This window comes from Pristiophorus japonicus, unplaced genomic scaffold (assembly GCF_044704955.1).
Source record: "Pristiophorus japonicus isolate sPriJap1 unplaced genomic scaffold, sPriJap1.hap1 HAP1_SCAFFOLD_704, whole genome shotgun sequence".
Classification (NCBI taxonomy): domain Eukaryota; kingdom Metazoa; phylum Chordata; class Chondrichthyes; family Pristiophoridae; genus Pristiophorus; species Pristiophorus japonicus.
In genome coordinates this window covers 144,138-163,054 of record NW_027254618.1, presented here as the reverse complement: position 1 = coordinate 163,054, position 18,917 = coordinate 144,138, and the positions used below count along the sequence as shown (strand labels likewise).

Below are 18,917 nucleotides of genomic sequence, written 5' to 3'. Positions count from 1 at the left end.
ATGAACCAAAGATGGGTGTGTAGAATTAGGTCGCAGATCAGCCCTGACCTCATTGAATGACAGAACAGGCTCGAGGGGCTGAATGACCTACTCCTGTCCTATGATCCTAACTAGTGATTTGTAAAGGTTTAGTGTAACTTCCTTGCTTTTGTACTCAATGGCCCTATTTGTAAAGCCAAGTATCTCATATGCTTTCTGAACTGCCTTACCAACTTGCCGTTGCACTGTCAATGATTTGTGAATATGCACCTTCAGGTTCCTCTACCTTGCACCCCCTCAAAATATTGCAGTTAGGTTATACTGTTATCCATGTTGTTTCTCCAAAAGTGCATCACTTCACACTTATCCGCATTTTATTGCATCTGCCATGTGTCTGACCATTTCACCATTCTGTCTGTGTCCTCCTGACGTCTGCTACTATCATACTCACTATGTTGCCAAGTTTTGTTTCATCTGTAAACTTTGAATTGTACACCCAAACCCAAGTCCAGGTCATTTATATATAACAAGAAAAGCGATGGTGCTAATACGAACCCCTGGGGACCCCAGCATACTTCCCTCCATTTAGAAACACATCTTCAGCCTCCTATGCATTAGCCAATTATATACTCAAATTACCAGCATCCCTTTAATTCCCTGTGCTTCTATTACCCGATTAACTCATTTATGTGGTACTTTATCAAATACCTTTTGAAAGTCCATATACACATCTACTGCACTACCTTCATTAACCTGAGGCTCATAGAATCATGGAAATTTACAGCTTTTCAGCCCATCGTGTCCGCGTCAGCTGACCAAGAGCTATCCAGCCCTTGGTCCGTCGCCTTGTAGGTTACAGCACTTCAAGTGCACATCCAAGCATTTTTTAAATGTGGTGAAGGTTCCTACCTCTATCACCCTTTCAGGCAGTGAGTTCCAGACCACCACCACCCTCTGGGTGAAGACATTTCCCCTCATATCTCCTTTAAACCTTCCCCCAATTACTTTAAATCTATGCCTCCTGGTTGTTGCCCCCTCTGCTGATGGAAACAGGTCCTTCATATCAACTTTATCTAGGCCCCTCATAATTTTATACACCTCAGTTAGGTCTCCCCTCATCCTTCTGTGTTCCAAATAAAACAACCGCAGCTTATCCAATCTTTCTTTATAGCCAAAATTCTCCAGTCCAGACAACATCCTCATAAATCTACTCTGTACCCTCTATAGTGTAATCACATCTTTCCTGTAAGGACTCCAGCCGTGGCCTAACCAGTGTTTTACACAGTGCTGGGAGGTGGGATTAGACTGGGTAGCTCTTTTTCGACCAACATGGACACAAGGGGCCAAATGACCTCCTTCTGTGTTGTAATTTTTTATGATTGTATGATTAAGATTATGAAAGGGTTTAATAGGGTGGGTATAGAGAAAATGCTTCTACTTGTGGGGGAGACCAGAGCTAGAGGCCATGAATATAATACCTGTATTTCTATAGTCCCTTTAACGTAGTGAAACGTTGCAAGGCGCTTCACAGGAGCATTGAGAGATAATACAGAGCCGCATAAGTAGAAATTAGTGCAAGTGACCAAAAGCTTGATCAAAGAGGTAGGTTTTAAGGAGCATCTTGAGGAGGAAAGAGGGGTAGAGAGAGGCGAAGAGGTTTAGGCAGGGAGTTCCAGAGCTTGGGGCCGAGGCAACAGAAGGCACGGCCACCAATAGTTGAGCGATTATAATCAGTGATGCTCAAGAGGGCAGATTTAGAGGAGCACAGATATCTCAGGGGGTTGTGAGGTTGATTACAGAGATAGGGAGGGCCGAGGCCATGGAAGGATTTGAAAATAAGGATGAGAATTTTGAAATCGAGGCGTTGTTTAATCGAAAACCAATGTAGGTCAGCGAGCACAGGGGTAATGAGTGAGCGGGACTTAGTGAGAGTTAAGAAAGGGGCAGCTGAATTTTGAATCATAGAAATTTACAGCACGGAAGGCCATTTTGACCCATTGCGTCCACGCCAGTTGACAAAGAGCTATTCTGCCAAATCTCACTTTCCATCTCTTGGTCCGTAGCCCTGTAGATTACAGCACATCCAAGTACTTGTCAAATGTGGTGTAAGTTTCTGCCTCTACCACCCTTTCAGGCAGTGAGTTCCAGACCCCCACCACCCTCTGGGTAAAGAAATTCCCCTCATATCTCCTCTAAACCTCCCCCTAATTACTTTAAATCTATTCCCCTGGTTGCTGACCCATTTGCCAAGGGAAACAGGTCCTTCATATCCACTCTATCCAGGCCCCTCAGAATTTTATACACCTCAGTCAGGTCTCTCATTAACCCTCTGTTATTTCATCAAAGAACTCAATCAGGTTAGTCAGACATGATTTGCCTATAACAAATCCATATTGGCTGCCCCTTATTAACCCATGCTTCTCCAAGTGAGAATTAATTTTGTCCTTGACAAAGGTCTCCAGTCATTCACCCACCACTGATGTTAGAGTGATTGGCCTGTGGTTACCAGATTTAGCCCTCTCCCCTTTTTTTAAAAACAGGGATGTAATATTTGCAATCCTCCAGTTCTCTGCCATCACTCCCATACATCCACTTCCATCTTTCCTCCTTATGAGAATATGCTTGGTTTGTACCCGGTGTCAAATTTTGTTTAATAATGCACCCATGAAGCATGCTGGGACGTTTAAGACGCTGTATAAATACAAGTTGTTGGTGTTGTCTGAAACGGACAATACATTGCGCAGAAGGAAAATATAGTATTTTTAGGCCTTAATATTAAATATTTTGTTCCACAGAAGCACAGATTGTGTCTACTTTTATTCATGAATTTTAAAAGTCGATATTAAAATCTGAGCTGGTGGGTTGTGAGCCCAAGAGCCTTGTGTCCAATAAGGACAATAAATGCCCCCAGTCTCCCCTGACCCTAATGGCCGCCGGGGTGGCAGCTCCCGGGGGAGCTCCTCTGCTGAATAACTTTATCCCTTGCCGTCTGTTGCCATCCGACACCCTTTCTCCCCCAATCTCCCCGCTTTAAGCTCTCCCTGGCCCTAATAGGGGGCGCATTTCTTTCCCCTAAAAGCACAAATCCATGCTGCAAGGGCAGTTACCTGAGCACACTGCCCATCCCCCAAACATGCCTGTTCTTCACGTCCATCAGTGAGTGCAGGATCCCCACCTCCATCAGTGAGTGCAGGATCTCCACCTCCATCAGTGAGTGCAGGATCTCCACCTCCATCAGTGAGTGCAGGATCTCCACCTCCATCAGTGAGTGCGGGATCTCCACCTCCATCAGTGAGTGCGGGATCTCCACCTCCATCAGTGAGTGCGGGATCTCCACCTCCATCAGTGAGTGCGGGATCCCCACCTCCATCAGTGAGTGCAGGATCTCCACCTCCATCAGTGAGTGCGGGATCTCCACCTCCATCAGTGAGTGCGGGATCTCCACCTCCATCAGTGAGTGCGGGATCTCCACCTCCATCAGTGAGTGCAGGATCTCCACCTCCATCAGTGAGTGCAGGATCTCCACCTCCATCAGTGAGTGCAGGATCCCCACCTCCATCAGTGAGTGCAGGATCCCCACCTCCATCAGTGAGTGCAGGATCTCCACCTCCATCAGTGAGTGCGGGATCTCCACCTCCATCAGTGAGTGCAGGATCCCCACCTCCATCAGTGAGTGCAGGATCTCCACCTCCATCAGTGAGTGCAGGATCTCCACCTCCATCAGTGAGTGCAGGATCTCCACCTCCATCAGTGAGTGCAGGATCTCCACCTCCATCAGTGAGTGCGGGATCTCCACCTCCATCAGTGAGTGCAGGATCTCCACCTCCATCAGTGAGTGCAGGATCTCCACCTCCATCAGTGAGTGCAGGATCTCCACCTCCATCAGTGAGTGCGGGATCTCCACCTCCATCAGTGAGTGCAGGATCTCCACCTCCATCAGTGAGTGCGGGATCTCCACCTCCATCAGTGAGTGCGGGATCTCCACCTCCATCAGTGAGTGCAGGATCTCCACTCAAACCCATCTTTAACCCGCCGCACTTTCCCGCTGCCCAGCCCGCGCTCCCCCGCCAGTTGTGGCCGACCCAGCGACTCCTTGCGGACACCATCAGCGTCCGGGGAGCTCCCGCCCAACTCCCAGCGGACCACTGCACTGCTCCAGGCGTTCCCCAGGATCTCAGCGGCTGGCGGTGAGCCTTTGACCAACTGCCAAAGCTGCTTTGGGCCGAGCTCCCGCGCGAGCCCTTCCTCCGGCCGCGTCCTGACCAACGGACGGCCCAACCTCGCGCCCTGCGGCTCAGCCAATCAGTGGCGCAAGTCCCGCCTCTCGGGCTCCCCGATTGGCTGGACGTCCCGCCGCCGGCTCGTCCTCCAGCCCCGACGCCGGCTCGTCCTCCAGCCCCGACCTGCTCGCTCCCCATTGGACGGAAACTCCTCCAGCCCCGCCCTACTCGCTCCCCATTAATCGAAAGCTCCCGTCAATCAGGCTGTGGACCCGGGTCACGTGTCCCTTGAGCCCGCTCTGCCAAATTGACCAAGCACAGCGTGGGGCCCAGATCGACGGACTCAGGTTTGTATTTCCCTTTATTCTCTCCCGATCCCCACTCCCTCCCCCCGCGCGATTCTCTACCCAATCCGAGCGGAGAAAACTCACTGCGCGTCACCGATCGCGGCTCTGTAACGGACACAAACGCCTTTCCCCGGAAGGCTCAGCGCCGAGTCCGCACCACAGCATCCAAGCGAACTGGCGCAACACCGAGTGTAGCGGGGCGGGTGGTGTCCTCTGGGCATGCGCGGTTATTACCGAGGATGACCGAGAGGGGGCGTTGTGGCGCACGCGGTGCCGTGTACGCATGCGCAGACTCTCGTTGTCAATCACCATCAGGCAGCGCAGCTGGTGGTGAGACCTGTGACATCATAGAGTCAGAGCCAGTGACATCACAGAAGGAGGCCATTCGGCCCATTGTGTCCCTGCGGCCAACACAGAGCGATCCGGCAAGGCTGTGTCATCGCACCAACGCTCTTCTCAATCTTCCTCTCTGCAATGCTTCATCTCGCCTTTAACAAGCTCCCTGCTGGAGTGGAGCTAATCTACAGGACAAGCGGGAAATTGGTTAACCTCCGATGTCTCCAGTCCAGATCCAAGGTTGTTCCAATCTCTGTCATTGAATTACAGTATGCAGACGTCGCTTGAGTTTGCGCACACTCGGAGTCCGAACTCCAAACCATCGTTGACACCTTCACTGAAGCGTAAATAAGAACATAAGAACTTGGAGCAGGAGTCAGCCATTTGACCCCTCGAGCCTGCTCCACCATTTAATAAGATCATGGCTGATCTGATCCTGGGCTCAGCTCCACTTCCCTGCCTGCTACCTATAACCCTTCACTCCCTTACCGCTCAAAAATCTGTCTATCTCCACCTTAAATGTAAGTACATAAGAAATAGGAGCAGGAGTAGGCCATATGGCCCCTCGAGCCTGCTCCACCGTTTAATACGATCATGGCTGATCCGATCATGGACTCAGCTCCACTTCCCTGCCCGCTCCCCATAACCCCTTATCGTTTAAGAAACTGTTTATTTCTGTCTTAAATATATTCAATATCCCAGCTTCCACAACTCTCAGAGCGCGGATTCCACAGATCCACAACCCTCAGAGAAGAAATTTCTCCTCATCTCAGTTATAAATGGGCGGCCCCTTATTCTAAGATTATGCCCTCTAGTTCTAGTCTCCCCTATCAGTGGAAACATCCCCTCTGCATTCACCTTGTCAAGACCCCTCAAAATCTTATACGTTTCGATACGATCACCTCTCTTCTTTAGAATTCTAATGAGTAGAGGCCCAACCTCATCAGTCAAACGCCTCATCTCCGGAATCAACCTTGTGAATCTTCTCTGAACTGCCTCCAAAGCAAGTATATCTTTTCATAAATATGGAAACCAAAACTGCCGCAGTATTCCAGGTGTAGCCTCATCAATACCCTGTACAACTGTAGCAAGGCTTCCCTGCTTTTATACTCCATCCCCTTTGCAACAAAGGCCAAGATTCCATTGGCCTACCTGATCACTTGCTGTACCTGCATACTAACCTTTTGTGTTTCATGCACAAGTACCCCAGCTCCCGCTGTACTGCAACACTTGGCAATCTTTCTCCATTTAAATAATAACTTGCTCTTTGATTTTATTCTGCCAAAGTGCAGGACCTCACAATTTCCAACATTATACTCCATCTGCCAAATTTTTGCCCACTCACTTAGCCTATCTATGTCCTTTTGCAGATTTTTTGTGTCCTCACACATCGCTTTCCCTCCCATCTTTATATCGTCAGCAAACTTGGCTTCGTTACACTCGGTCCCTTCCTCCAAGTCGTTAATATACATTGTAAATAGTTGGGGTCCCAGCACTGATCCCTGTGGAATCCCACTGGTTACTGATTGCCAACCTGAGAATGAACCATTTATCCCTACTCTCTGCTTTATGTTCGTTAGCCAATCCTCTATCCATGCTAATATATTACCCCTAACCCCGTGAACTTTTATCTTGTGCAGTAACCTTTTATGTGGCACCTTGTCAAATGCCTTCTGGAAGTCCAAATACACCACATCCACTGATTCCCCTTTATCCGCCCTGTTCATTACATCCTCAAAGAATTCTAGCAAATTTGTCAAACATGATTTCCCCTTCATATATCCATGCTGACTCTGCCTGACCGAATTTTGCTTTTCCAAAACACCTGCTACTGCTTCTTTAATAATGGACTCCAACATCTTCCAAAGCATAGATGTTAGGCTAACTGGTCTATCGTTTCCTGCTTTTTGTCTGCTTCCTTTTTTAAACAGGGGCGCTACATTTGCAGTTTTCCAATCTGCTAGGACCTCCCCAGAATCCAAGGATGCATCCACTATCCCTGCCGCTACTTCTTTTCAGATCCTAGGGTGCAAGCCATCAGATCCAGGGGATTTATCCGCCTTTAGTCCCATTATCTTACTGAGTACCACCTCCTTAGTGATTGTGATTGTGTTAAGTTCCCCCCCCCGCCCCATAGTCCCTTGACTATCCACTGTTGGAATATTGTTAGTGTCCTCTACCATAAAGACTGATACAAAATATTTGTTCAGAGTTTCTGCCATCTCCATGTTCCCCATTACTAATTCCCTGGTCTCATCCTCTGAGGGACAAACATTTACTCTAGCCATTCTTTTCCTTTTTATATACCAATAGAAACTCTTGCTATCAGTTTTTATATTTTGTGCTAGTTTACTTTCATAGTCTAACTTCCCTTAATCATTTTTTTAGTCATTCTTTGTTGGCTTTTAAACGCTTCCCAATCTTCTGTCCTCCCACTAGTTTTGGCCACTTTGTATGCCCTTGTTTTTAATTAGATACCGTCCTTTATTTCTTTACTTAACCACGGATGGCTATCTTTTCTCTTATACCCATTTCTCCTCACTGGAATATATTTTTCTTGAGAGTTGTGAAATATCTCCTTAAATGTACGCCACTGTTTGTCAACCGTCCTACGCGTTAATCTATTTTCCCAGTCCACTTTAGCCAACTCTGCCCTCATACCTTCATATTCTCCTGTATTTAAGCTTAGTTCGCTGGTTAGAGATCCAACTTTCTCACCCTCCATCTGAATTTGAAATTCAATCATGCTATGATCACTCATTCCAAGGGGATTGTTTATTAATTCTGTCTCATTATCACAGGACCAGATTTAAGATAGCCATCCCCCTGGTTGGTTCTGTCACATACTGCTCAAGGAACCTGTCCCTTATGCACTCTATGAACTCTTCCTCAAGGCTACCCTGCACAATTTGAATTGCCGAATCAATATGGAGGTTAAAATCTTCCATGATTATTGCTGTTCCCTTTTTACAAGCCCTCTCTATTTTCTGGTTTATACTCCGACCAACAGAGTTGCTACTGTTAGAGGGCTTATAGATTACGCCCACCAGTGATTTTTCCCTTTATTATTTCTTATCTCCACCCAAACTGTTTCAACATCCTGATCATTTGAGCCAATATCGTTTCTCACTATTGTAGTGATTCTTCCTTTATCAATGGAGCTACCCCACCTCCTCTTCCTTTCTGTCTGTCCTTCCTGATTGTCAAGTACCCCTGAATATTTAATTCCCAGTCCTGGTCACCTTGCAACCATGTCTCTGGACTGGCTTTCAGATCATACCCATTTATTTCAATTTGTGCCGTCAGCTCATCTATTTTGTTACAAATGCTGCGTGAATTTAGACAAAGTGCCTTTAAATTTGTTTTTTTACCCTTTTTTCCTGCTTGTTTCCTCTCTCCTTCAAACTCACTTTCCACATTTTTGCTTTCTAATTCCAGCTTTACTCCCCTCCCTACTGAATCTATTTTCAGGTTCCCATCCCCCTGCCAAGCTAGTTTAAAACCTCCCCAATAACACTAGCAAACCTCCCCACGAGGATATTGGTCCCGGCTCTGTTAAGGTGCAATCCATCCGGCTTGTACAGATCCTATCACCCCCAGAAACGGTCCCAATGCCTCAGGAATCTAAAGCCCTCCCGCCTGCACCATCTCTCCAGCCACCTATTTATCTGCTCTATCTTCCTATTTCTGTTCTCACTAGCTCGTGGCACTGGGATTAATCTGCAGATTACTACCTTTGAGGTCCTGCTTTTTAATCTCTCTCTCCTAGCTCCCTAAACTCTGCCTGCAGGACCTCATTCCTCTTCCTACCTATGTCATTGGTACTGGTATGACCACAACCTCTGGCTCTTCGCCCTCTCCCCCCAGAATAACCTGCAGCCGTTCAAAGACATCCTTGACCCTGGCACCAGGGAGGCAACATACCATCCTGGAGTCACGTCTGCAGCCGTGGAAACGCCTGTCTGCTCCCTTGACTACCGAATCCCCTACCACTATAGCTCTTCCATTCTTCTTCCTCCGCCCACACCCCCCCCTCCCCCCCCCCCCGTGCAGTTGAACCACCTGTGGTGCCGTGGATTTAGCTCTGGCTGCACTCCCCAGAGCCACCATTGCCCTCACCGGAGCTCAGAACAGAATACCGGTTGGAGAGCGAGATGGACTCCTCAGGGGATTCCTGCCCTGCCTGCCTAGTCTTCCTCTTCTGTCCAGGGGTCACCCACTCCCTGTCTGCCTGCACACTCTTAAGCTGCGGGGTGACCACCTCCTGAAATGTGCTATCCACGTTGCTCTCAGTCGCGCAGATGCACCAAGGTGATTCCAGCTGCCGCTCAAGCTCCAAAACACGGAGCTTGAGTTGGTGCAGCTGGAGAAACCACCTGCACAGCACACGTGATCGTCCCAGCTGTGTGAAGCATCCAGGATTTCCCACATGCCACAAGATGTGCAATCCACGGGACTGAGCTGCCCTGCCATCCCTCTAGTTACACTCGCAACTATCAAGTAGAACGAAACTCTAAACCACACACCCAGCCACTACTCAGCAAACAGCCGATTTAATTAACTGGTTCTCCTTAGATAATAAAGATCACTTATATTTAATCGCAGTTCCTAACCTACAACAATGTGAAAGGTTCCTTAAAGAAAAGAAAAAGTACTCACCAATCCACCAGCCAATCATTTACTTGCTTGACTGTGATGTCACACTTCGATTTTGATTTTTTTACTTTCTGTCCCTGCTGCAGCTCCCCCGCCCGCTCAGGTCTCGCGATACTGGCCTCCTCCCGATCGGCCGCTGCTCCAAGCTGCTGCCGCCCTTTGTACTCCCCCGCCCGCTCAGGTCTCGCGATGCTGGCCTCCTCCCGATCGGCCGCTGCTCCAAGCTGCTGCCGCCCTTTGTACTCCCCCGCCCGCTCAGGTCTCGCGATGCTGGCCTCCTCCCGACATGCTCAATGACCCCGCCTCCACAGCTCTCTGGGGCAGAGAATTCCACAGATTTACGACTCACTGAGAGAAGAAATTTCCTCTCATCTCAGTTCTAAATGGGCGACCTCTTATTCTGAAACTAAAGCCCCTCGTTCTGGATTCCCCCATGAGTGGAAACATCCTCTCTGCATCTATGAGAGTCTGGGCCTTACATTAAACATCCATAAGACAAAGGTCTTCTACCAACCTGCCCCCGCCACAAACCACTGCTCCCCCGAGATTATCACGATCCACGACAAGACCTTGGACAATTTGGACCACTTTCGATACCTCGGGAGTCTACTGTCAGCAAGGCCAGACATCAATGGTGAAGTCCTACACCACCTTCATTGTGCCAGTGCAGCCTTCGGTCGCCTGACATAAAGAGTGTTCGAACAACATGATCTCAAACTTGGCACCAAGCTCATGGTCTACAGAACAGTAGTGATACCCGCCCTCCTATATGCTTCAGAGTCATGGACTATGTACAGTAGACACCTCAAGGCACTGGAGAAGTACCACCAACGCTGCCTCTGCAAAATACTGCAAATCCATTGGCAGGATAGGTGCACCATCGTCAGTGTTCTCTCTCAGGCCAATGTCCCGAACATCGAGGCATTGACCATTGCTTGATCAGCGCCGATGGATAGGCCACAATGTCCACATAACTGATACGAAACTCCCGAATCAAGCACTCTACGGCAAGTGAGTCCCAGGAAGAAAAAGAAAGTGATTCAAGGACACCCTCAAAGCCTCCTTGAAAAAATGTAACATCCCCACCGACTCTTGGGAATCTCAGGCCCAAGGACACGCCAAGTGGAGGAGAAGCATTCGAGAAGGCCTAACCCTAACCCTTCGTCTTATGCACACGGAAGCCAAGTACAAACAGTGGAAGGAGCGTGCGACAAACCAAGCACCCCACCCACCCGTCCCTTCAACCAACACCTGCCCCACCTGTGATAGAGACTGGAGATCCCACATAGGACTCAATAGTCACCTTAGAACTCATATTGGTGTGGGGCAAGTCATCCTCGACTCCGGGAGGCTGCCTAAGAAGAAGAATTTCCAGCTCTTGGTCACTAGCCTTGTAGGTTACGGCACTTCAAAAGAAACAAAAACTTACATTTATATAGTGCCTTTCACCAGATGTCTCAAAGCTCTTTACAGAGAATTAAGTACTTTTGGAATGTAGTCACTGTTGTAATGTGGAAACGCGGCAGCCAGTTTGTGCACAGCAAGCTCCCACAAACAGCAATGTGATAATGACCAGATAATCTGTTTTTGTTATGTTGATTGAGGGATAAATATTTGCCAGGACATTGGTGTTAACTCTCATGTTCTTCAAGTAGTGCAATGGGATCTTTTACGTCCACCTGAAAGAGCAGATGGGACCTCAGTTTAACGTCTCATCCGAAAGACAGCATCTCCGACAGCGCTGCACTCCCTCAGCACTGCACTGGAGTGTCAGTCTAGATTCATGTGCTCAAGTCCCTGGAGTGGGACTTGAACCCACAACCTTCTGACTCAGATGCGAGTGTGGTACCCAATAAGCCAAAGCTGACCGCTCTTTTAAGGGAAATAGGTCCTCCTGGTCACTCTATCTAGGCCCCTCATAATTTTATACACCTTTAAACCTTCCACCAACTACTTTAAAGCTATGCCCCCCAGTTATTGACCCCTGTGCTAAGGGAAATGGGTTCTTCCTATCCACTCTATCTCGGCCCCTCAAGTGCATATCTAGGTACATTTAAATGCTATGAGGGTTTCTGCCACTACCACCCTTTCAGGCAATGAGTTCCAGACTCACTCCTCAAATCTCTAAACCTTCGACCAATTACTTTAAATCTATTGATCCCTCTACTAAGGGAAATAGGTCCTTCCTATTCAATCTATCTAGGCCCTTCAAAATTATATACACCTCAATTAGGTCTCCCCTCAGCAACCCCAGCCTATCTAATCTGTCCTCATAGCTAAAATTCTCCAGTCCAGGCAATATCCTCATAAATCTCCTCTGTACCCTCTATAGTGCAATCACATCTTTCCTATAATGTGGTGACCAGAACTGCATGCAATACTCCAGTGTTTTATACAGTTCAAGCATAAGCTCCTTGCTCTTGTATTCCATGCCTCAACTAATAAAGGCAAGTATTCCGTATGCCTTCTTAACCACCTTATCTACCTGGCCTGCTACCTTCAGGGATATCATCTTCAACATCTCCAGCTGATGCCTAACCAGTGTTTTATAAAGGTTTAATATAACTAAACATCAAATGCTGGTATTTCTGTGCTGGGGTTTAGACGGGCGAGGTTTATCCAGTCAGTTGGATGTGAGCTGAAACATGTGTATTTGGAGCGGAGAGCCAGGGACACGCTGTGTAACCGGGCACAGACACTCTGCACAGCCCACACATCACAAGTTTCCCATAAGGCGCAAAAGGAATATATTAACTGCAACAATTCATTTGATTTGACTTTAAATAGTTTTGTTTATAAACTTAATCATGCTTCTCTAATTTTATTTCTTAACTCAGATTCATGGCCTCACTTTAATTCTTCCTCTGAGCCCCTCAACTTCATCTGGCAGCGTAATGTTGGCGAGTGGTGATTGATTGCCCTGGGAACGAACAGGAAGAGAGCTCAGAGGCCGGAGGGCCCAGGGAGCAGTGTGTTCTGCAACCAATCGCGGTGCTCGAGGGGTGGATCCTGAACCGGCCTGTCAGGTGAGTCATTGTGAACCCCTGTTAAACAATTTATCTTTTAAAAGTTAAATCGAGATTTCTTTTTGTCACCCAAACAGTTTAACATTTGTCAGTATTTTGTTTTCCTGGAGTTCCTATTGTGAGTTATAGAAACATAGAAACAAGGTGCAGGAGTAGGCCATTCAGCCCTTCTAGCCTGCAACGCCATTCAATGAGTTCATGGCTGAACATGCAACTTCAGTACCCCCTTCCTGCTTTCTCGCCATACCCCTTGATCCCCCGAGTAGTAAGGATTTCATCTAACTCCCTTTTGAATATATTTAGTGAATTGGCCTCAACTACTTTCTGTGGTAGAGAATTCCACAGGTTCACCACTCTCTGGGTGAAGAAGTTTCTCCTCATCTCGGTCCTAAATGGCTTACCTCTTATCCTTAGACTGTGACCCCTGGTTCTGGACTTCCCGAACATTGGGAACATTCTTCCTGCATCTAACCTGCCTAAACCCGTCAGAATTTTAAACGTTTCTATGAGGTCCCCTCTCATTCTTCTGAACTCCAGTGAATACAAGCCCAGTTGATCCAGTCTTTCTTGATCGGTCAGTCCCACCATCCCGGAATCAGTCTGGTGAATCTTCGCTGCACTCCCTCAATAGCAAGAATGCCCTTCCTCAAGTTAGGAGACCAAAACTGTACACAATACTCCAGGTGTGGCCTCACCAAGGCCCTGTACAACTGTAGCAACACTTCCCTGCCCCTGCACTCAAATCCCCTCGCTATGAAGGCCAACATGCCATTTGCTTTCTTAACCGCCTTCTGTACCTGCATGCCAACCTTCAATGACTGATGTACCATGACACCCAGGTCTCGTTGCACCTCCCCTTTTCCTAATCTGTCACCATTCAGATAATAGTCTGTCTCTCTGTTTTTACCACCAAAGTGGATAACCTCACATTTATCCACATTATACTTCATCTGCCATGCATTTGCCCACTCACTTAACCTATCCAAGTCACTCTGCAGCCTCATAGCATCCTCCTCGCAGCTCACACTGCCACCCAACTTAGTGTCATCCGCAAATTTGGAGATACTACATTTAATCCCCTCGTCTAAATCATTAATGTACAATGTAAACAGCTGGGGCCCCAGCACAGAACCTTGCGGTACCCCACTAGTCACTGCCTGCCATTCTGAAAAGTACCCATTTACTCCTACTCTTTGCTTCCTGTCTGACAACCAGTTCTCAATCCACGTCAGCACACTACCCCCAATCCCATGTGCTTTAACTTTGCACATTATTCTCCTGTGTGGGACCTTGTCGAAAGCCTTCTGAAAGTCCAAATATACCACATCAACTGGTTCTCCCTTGTCCATTTTACTGGAAACATCCTCAAAAAATTCCAGAAGGTTTGTCAAGCATGATTTCTCTTTCACAAATCCATGCTGACTTGGACCCATCATGTCACCATTTTCCAAATGCACTGCTATGACAGCCTTAATAATTGATTCCATCATTTTACCCACTACTGAGGTCAGGCTGACTGGTCTATAATTCCCTGTTTTCTCTCTCCCTCCTTTTTTAAAAAGTGGGGTTACATTGGCTACCCTCCACTCCATAGGAACTGATGCAGAGTCAATGGAATGTTGGAAAATGACTGTCAATGCATCCGCTATTTCCAAGGCCACCTCCTTAAGTACTCTGGGATGCAGTCCATCAGGCCCTAGGGATTTATCGGCCTTCAATCCCATCAATTTCCCCAATACAATTTAGCGACTAATAAAGATTTCCCTCAGTTCCTCCTCCTTACTAGACCCTCTGACCCCTTTTATATCCGGAAGGTTGTTGGTGTCCTCCTTAGTGAATACCGAACCAAAGTACTTGTTCAATTGGTCTGCCATTTCTTTGTTCCCCGTTATGACTTCCCCTGATTCTGACTGCAGGGGACCTACGTTTCTCTTTACTAACCTTTTTCTCTTTACATACCTATAGAAACTTTTGCAATCCGCCTTAATGTTCCCTGCAAGCTTCTTCTCGTACTCCATTTTCCCTGCCCTAATCAAACCCTTTGTCCTCCTCTGCTGAGTTCTAAATTTCTCCCAGTCCCCTGGTTCGCTGCTATTCCTGGCCAATTTGTATGCCATTTCCTTGGCTTTAATACTATCCCTAATTTCCCTTGATAGCCACGGTTGAGCCACCTTCCCTTTTTTATTTTTACGTCAGACAGGAATGTACAATTGTTGTAGTTCATCCATGCGGTCTCTAAATGTCTGCCATTGCCCATCCACAGTCAACCCCTTGAGTATCATTCGCCAATCTATCCTAGCCAATTCACGCCTCATACCTTCAAAGTTACCCTTCTTTAAGTTCTGGACCATGGTCTCTGAATTAACTGTTTCATTCTCCATCCTAATGCAGAATTCCACCATATTATGGTCACTCTTCCCCAAGGGGCCTCGCACAATGAGATTGCTAATTAATCCTCTCTCATTACACAACACCCAGTCTAAGATGGCCTCCCCCCTAGTTGGTTCCTCGACATATTGGTCTAGAAAACCATCCCTTATGCACTCCAGGAAATCCTCCTCCACCGTATTGCTTCCAGTTTGGCTTGCCCAATCTATGTGCATATTAAAGTCACCCATGATAACTGCTGCACCTTTATTGCATGCACCCCTAATTTCCTGTTTGATACCCTCCCCAACATCACTACCACTGTTTGGAGGTCTGTACACAACTCCCACTAATGTTTTTTGCCCTTTAGTGTTCTGCAGCTCTACCCATATAGATTCCACATCATCCAAGCTAATGTCTTTCCTAACTATTGCATTAATCTCCTCTTTAACCAGCAATGCTACCCCACCTCCTTTTCCTTTTATTCTATCCTTCCTGAATGTTGAATACCCCTGGATGTTGAGTTCCCAGCCCTGATCATCCTGGAGCCACGTCTCCGTAATCCCAATCACATCATATTTGTTAACATCTATTTGCACAGTTAATTCATCCACCTTATTGCGGATACTCCTTGCATTAAGACACAAAGTTTCAGACACTTCATTGCCATGTGGACCAGGTGTTTGAAGATCATTCAATTCCCTCTTTCCATGTCGCTGTTAGTTAAAGGGACAGAGATTGATTTCCCCTCATTATACATCTGTAGTAGTTAAAGGAACATCTTTCCTGTTAGTGAGTCACATTCTGCACTGGGGGAGACATTTAAAGGCTTCAGCCTTTAAAATTCTCATCATCTTGTTCAAATCCCTCCAAGGCCTCGCCCCTCCCTATCTCTGTAACCTCCTCCAGCCCACCAACCCTCTTAATAAGGAGAAACAATTTTCAGTGTCAGAAGGGTCAGTAACCAGAGGGACAGATTTAAGGTGATTGGCAAATGAACCAGATGCTACATGAGGGGACAAATTAAGCTTCGAGATGTTATGACCTGGAACGCACTGCCTGAAAGGGTGGTGGAAGCAGATTCACCAGTAACTTGCAAAAGAGATAAGTACTTGAGTTGGAAAAAATTGTAAGGTTATGTGGTAAGAGCAGGGGAGTGGGACTAATTCTACAGCTTAGGAGGAAAGAATCTCCTAGAGAAACTAGAACTGACTGTTTGGAATTTCTATCCTGTACTTACAGTGATGACTTTTGTAAATGATGAAGCCAGATTGCACAGACTAGCCTCGAGGGGCCAGATGGCTGACTCCTGCTCCTATTCCTTATGTTCCCTTGAATATAGAAGATTAAGGGGTGACCTAATTGAGGTGTTTAAGATGATTAAAGGAGTTAATGGAGTAGATAGAGAGAAGTGATTTCCTCTGGTGACGGGGACAGAACATTAAGGAAAATGAAAGCTCGGCCATTCAGGGGTGATGTCAGGAAGCACTTCCTCACACAAATGCTGAGAGACTGTTTCCCCGGCTGGAGAGTCGAGAACTCAGGGACATAGTCTCAGAATAAGGGTCGGCCATTTAGGACTGAGATGAGGAGAGATTTCTTCACTCAGAGGGTTGTGAATCTTTGGAATTCTCTGCCCCAGAGGGTTGTGGATGTTCAGTCTGTGAGTGTGTTCAGGGCTGAGATAGATGTTTGGACACTGAAGGAATCAAGGGATACGGGGATAGGGCGGGAAAATGAGTTGAAGCACAAAACCAGCCTCGATCTTATTGAATGGCAGAACAGGCACAAGGGGCTGAATGGCCTACTCCGGTTCCTATGTTCTTACTTACAGTGATGACTTTTGTAAACAGCTTTTACAGGGGTTTGGAAGGGGAGGATATGCAGAAGGGATTAAACCTGGGCCCCTCCTGTTCCTATGACTGGTCGCACTGGTCAGTGCCTTTACCCACTGAGCCTTTGGGAGGAGGGTCCAGTGACCCTGCTGGAAAATGCACATGTGAGGCCTCAGGTGAGGACAGTGGAGTAGCCCATCGACACTCACTGTCGAGGTTCACACATAGAGATTGGGCACATGGGTCACATATTGGAGAGAAACTGGTGAGTGTAGAACTGAACCCAGCCAGAGTCAGCACTTTCAGGGGAGGAGAGGGTGAGGAACCAGTGAGTTTAGAACTGAACCCAGCCAGAGTCAGCACCTTCAGGGGAGGAGAGGGAGGGGAACCAGTGAGTGTAGAACTGAACCCAGCCAGAGTCAGCACCTTCTAGGGAGGAGATGGAGGGGAACCAGTGAGTGTAGAACTGAACCCAGCCAGAGTCAGCACCTTCAGGGGAGGAGAGGGAGGGGAACCAGTGAGTGTAGAACTGAACCCAGCCAGAGTCAGCACCTTCAGGGGAGGGGAGGAGAGAGAGAGGAACCAGTGAGTGTAGAACTGAACTCAGCCAGAGTCAGCACCTTCAGGGGAGGAGAGGAGAGGGAGGGAGGAGTGTGAGGGAGGGGGTGGATGGGGCAGTGTATAGAACTGAACCGAGCCAAAGTCAGTACTCATGGTTAGAGATAAGAGCAGAGAAAAATAGGAGGAATTTATGCAAAGTGCCTTGTGTCTTGTTCTCTCCCTGGATCCTAAATCAACTGAACTCAGTCTTTCCCATCTGAAGTCTACAGGCTCTAAAACTTCAGCTTGGTGTCCCTCAGTCCCGACTCGCTGATTTACCTCCTCTTCTCTCCTCCTCTTTCCCCCTTGGTTGTGTTCCACACTCTGGGCCCTGGCCCTTCCCCGGGAATTCTCAGTATGAACAGGGGGATGTGTGTTGTGACAGGATGTCCCAGCTCTCCACCTTTAAAGGGACAAGGAGAGGACCCGCTGGGCTGAATGGCCCTGCTTTATGACATCACTGCAGTGCCTAGCAACCAACCTTCCTGAGCCCTGCTCATTATGGGCTGGGTGTAGCTCAGTGCTGTGACAGGAAGGGAAACAGGAGCAGGATTCAGCCCGTGTGGAGCCCAGGGTTAATGGAGAGAGGTACAGGATCAATTTATACCTTATTGAGTGAGACATGTAATTGTCCCGGACACTCCCTGTCCCTCAGTATCTGTGTCGGGGAGCAATTGATGGGTTTGTGTTAACTTCTTTAGGTGAATCTTTGTGCTCATCGAGGTGAAGGAGGTTAGTGCGGGGCAACAGAACATTTTATAAGAACAGAAGAATTAGGAGCAGGAGTAGGCCATATGGCCCCTCGAGCCTGCTACTCCATTCAATAGTATCATAGCTTATCTTAAACTTTTTATCAGTCAGAGCACCTCATGTCAACCTCTGGGATTCCTGGGGCAGGGACAGTCTAACTTACATACAGAATATAGCTCCATCGACACTTCCCTGAGAGTGTTTGATGGGACAGTGTAGAGGGAGCTTTATTCTGTATCGAACCCGTGCTGTACCTGACCTGGGAGTGTTTGATGGGATAGTTTAGAGGGAGCTTTACTCTGTATCTAACCCATGCTGTACCTGACTGGAGAGTGTTTCAGGCAGACACTTGGTGCTCAGAATACCCCGTTCCCCAGCACTGACATCCATCACCTCCATGAGAACAACATTTAACTGCAATTAAAAGGTAAGAGAAACCCATCAGTTCCTCCCCGGACACAGATCCAGAGGGACAGTGAGTGTCCCGAACATTGTTGTACAGTGTGCTTGATAGTTCCTCCCTGGGTCTGAGCCTTTTGGTGATGATTTGAATCTGATGCCCTCGAGTTACTGACTCACCGACTGGTGGAAATAGTTTTTCCTCATTTACCTGATCACATTCTGAACACCTCCCTTAGATCTCCAATTCCCCTTTGTTCTAATGAAAAGAGTCCCAGTTTCTCCAATCTTCCCTGATAACTAAAGGCTCTTGTCCTTGGTATCCTCTCAGTGAATCTCTCTGCACCCTCTCCATGGCCTTCACATCCTTCCTGGTGTAAGATCCCCAAAACCTGACACAAT

The 18,917-nt window shown here is 47.5% G+C and overlaps 1 protein-coding gene and 1 pseudogene across 1 annotated transcript in view; one reads left to right on the top strand and one right to left on the bottom strand.

Moving 5' to 3' along the window:
• Nucleotides 1-18,917, bottom strand: part of LOC139256297 (zinc finger protein 850-like) — a 175,630-nt pseudogene that overhangs the window by 36,319 nt on the left and 120,394 nt on the right.
• The window catches only part of LOC139256293 (zinc finger protein 239-like), a 37,460-nt gene continuing 29,443 nt past the window's right edge, over nt 10,901-18,917 (top strand). Inside the window, exons 1-2 of the mRNA XM_070874176.1 lie at nt 10,901-10,931; nt 12,376-12,564. The gene's annotated coding sequence lies outside the window, so the exon portion shown is untranslated. The remainder of the gene's footprint in view (nt 10,932-12,375; nt 12,565-18,917) is intronic.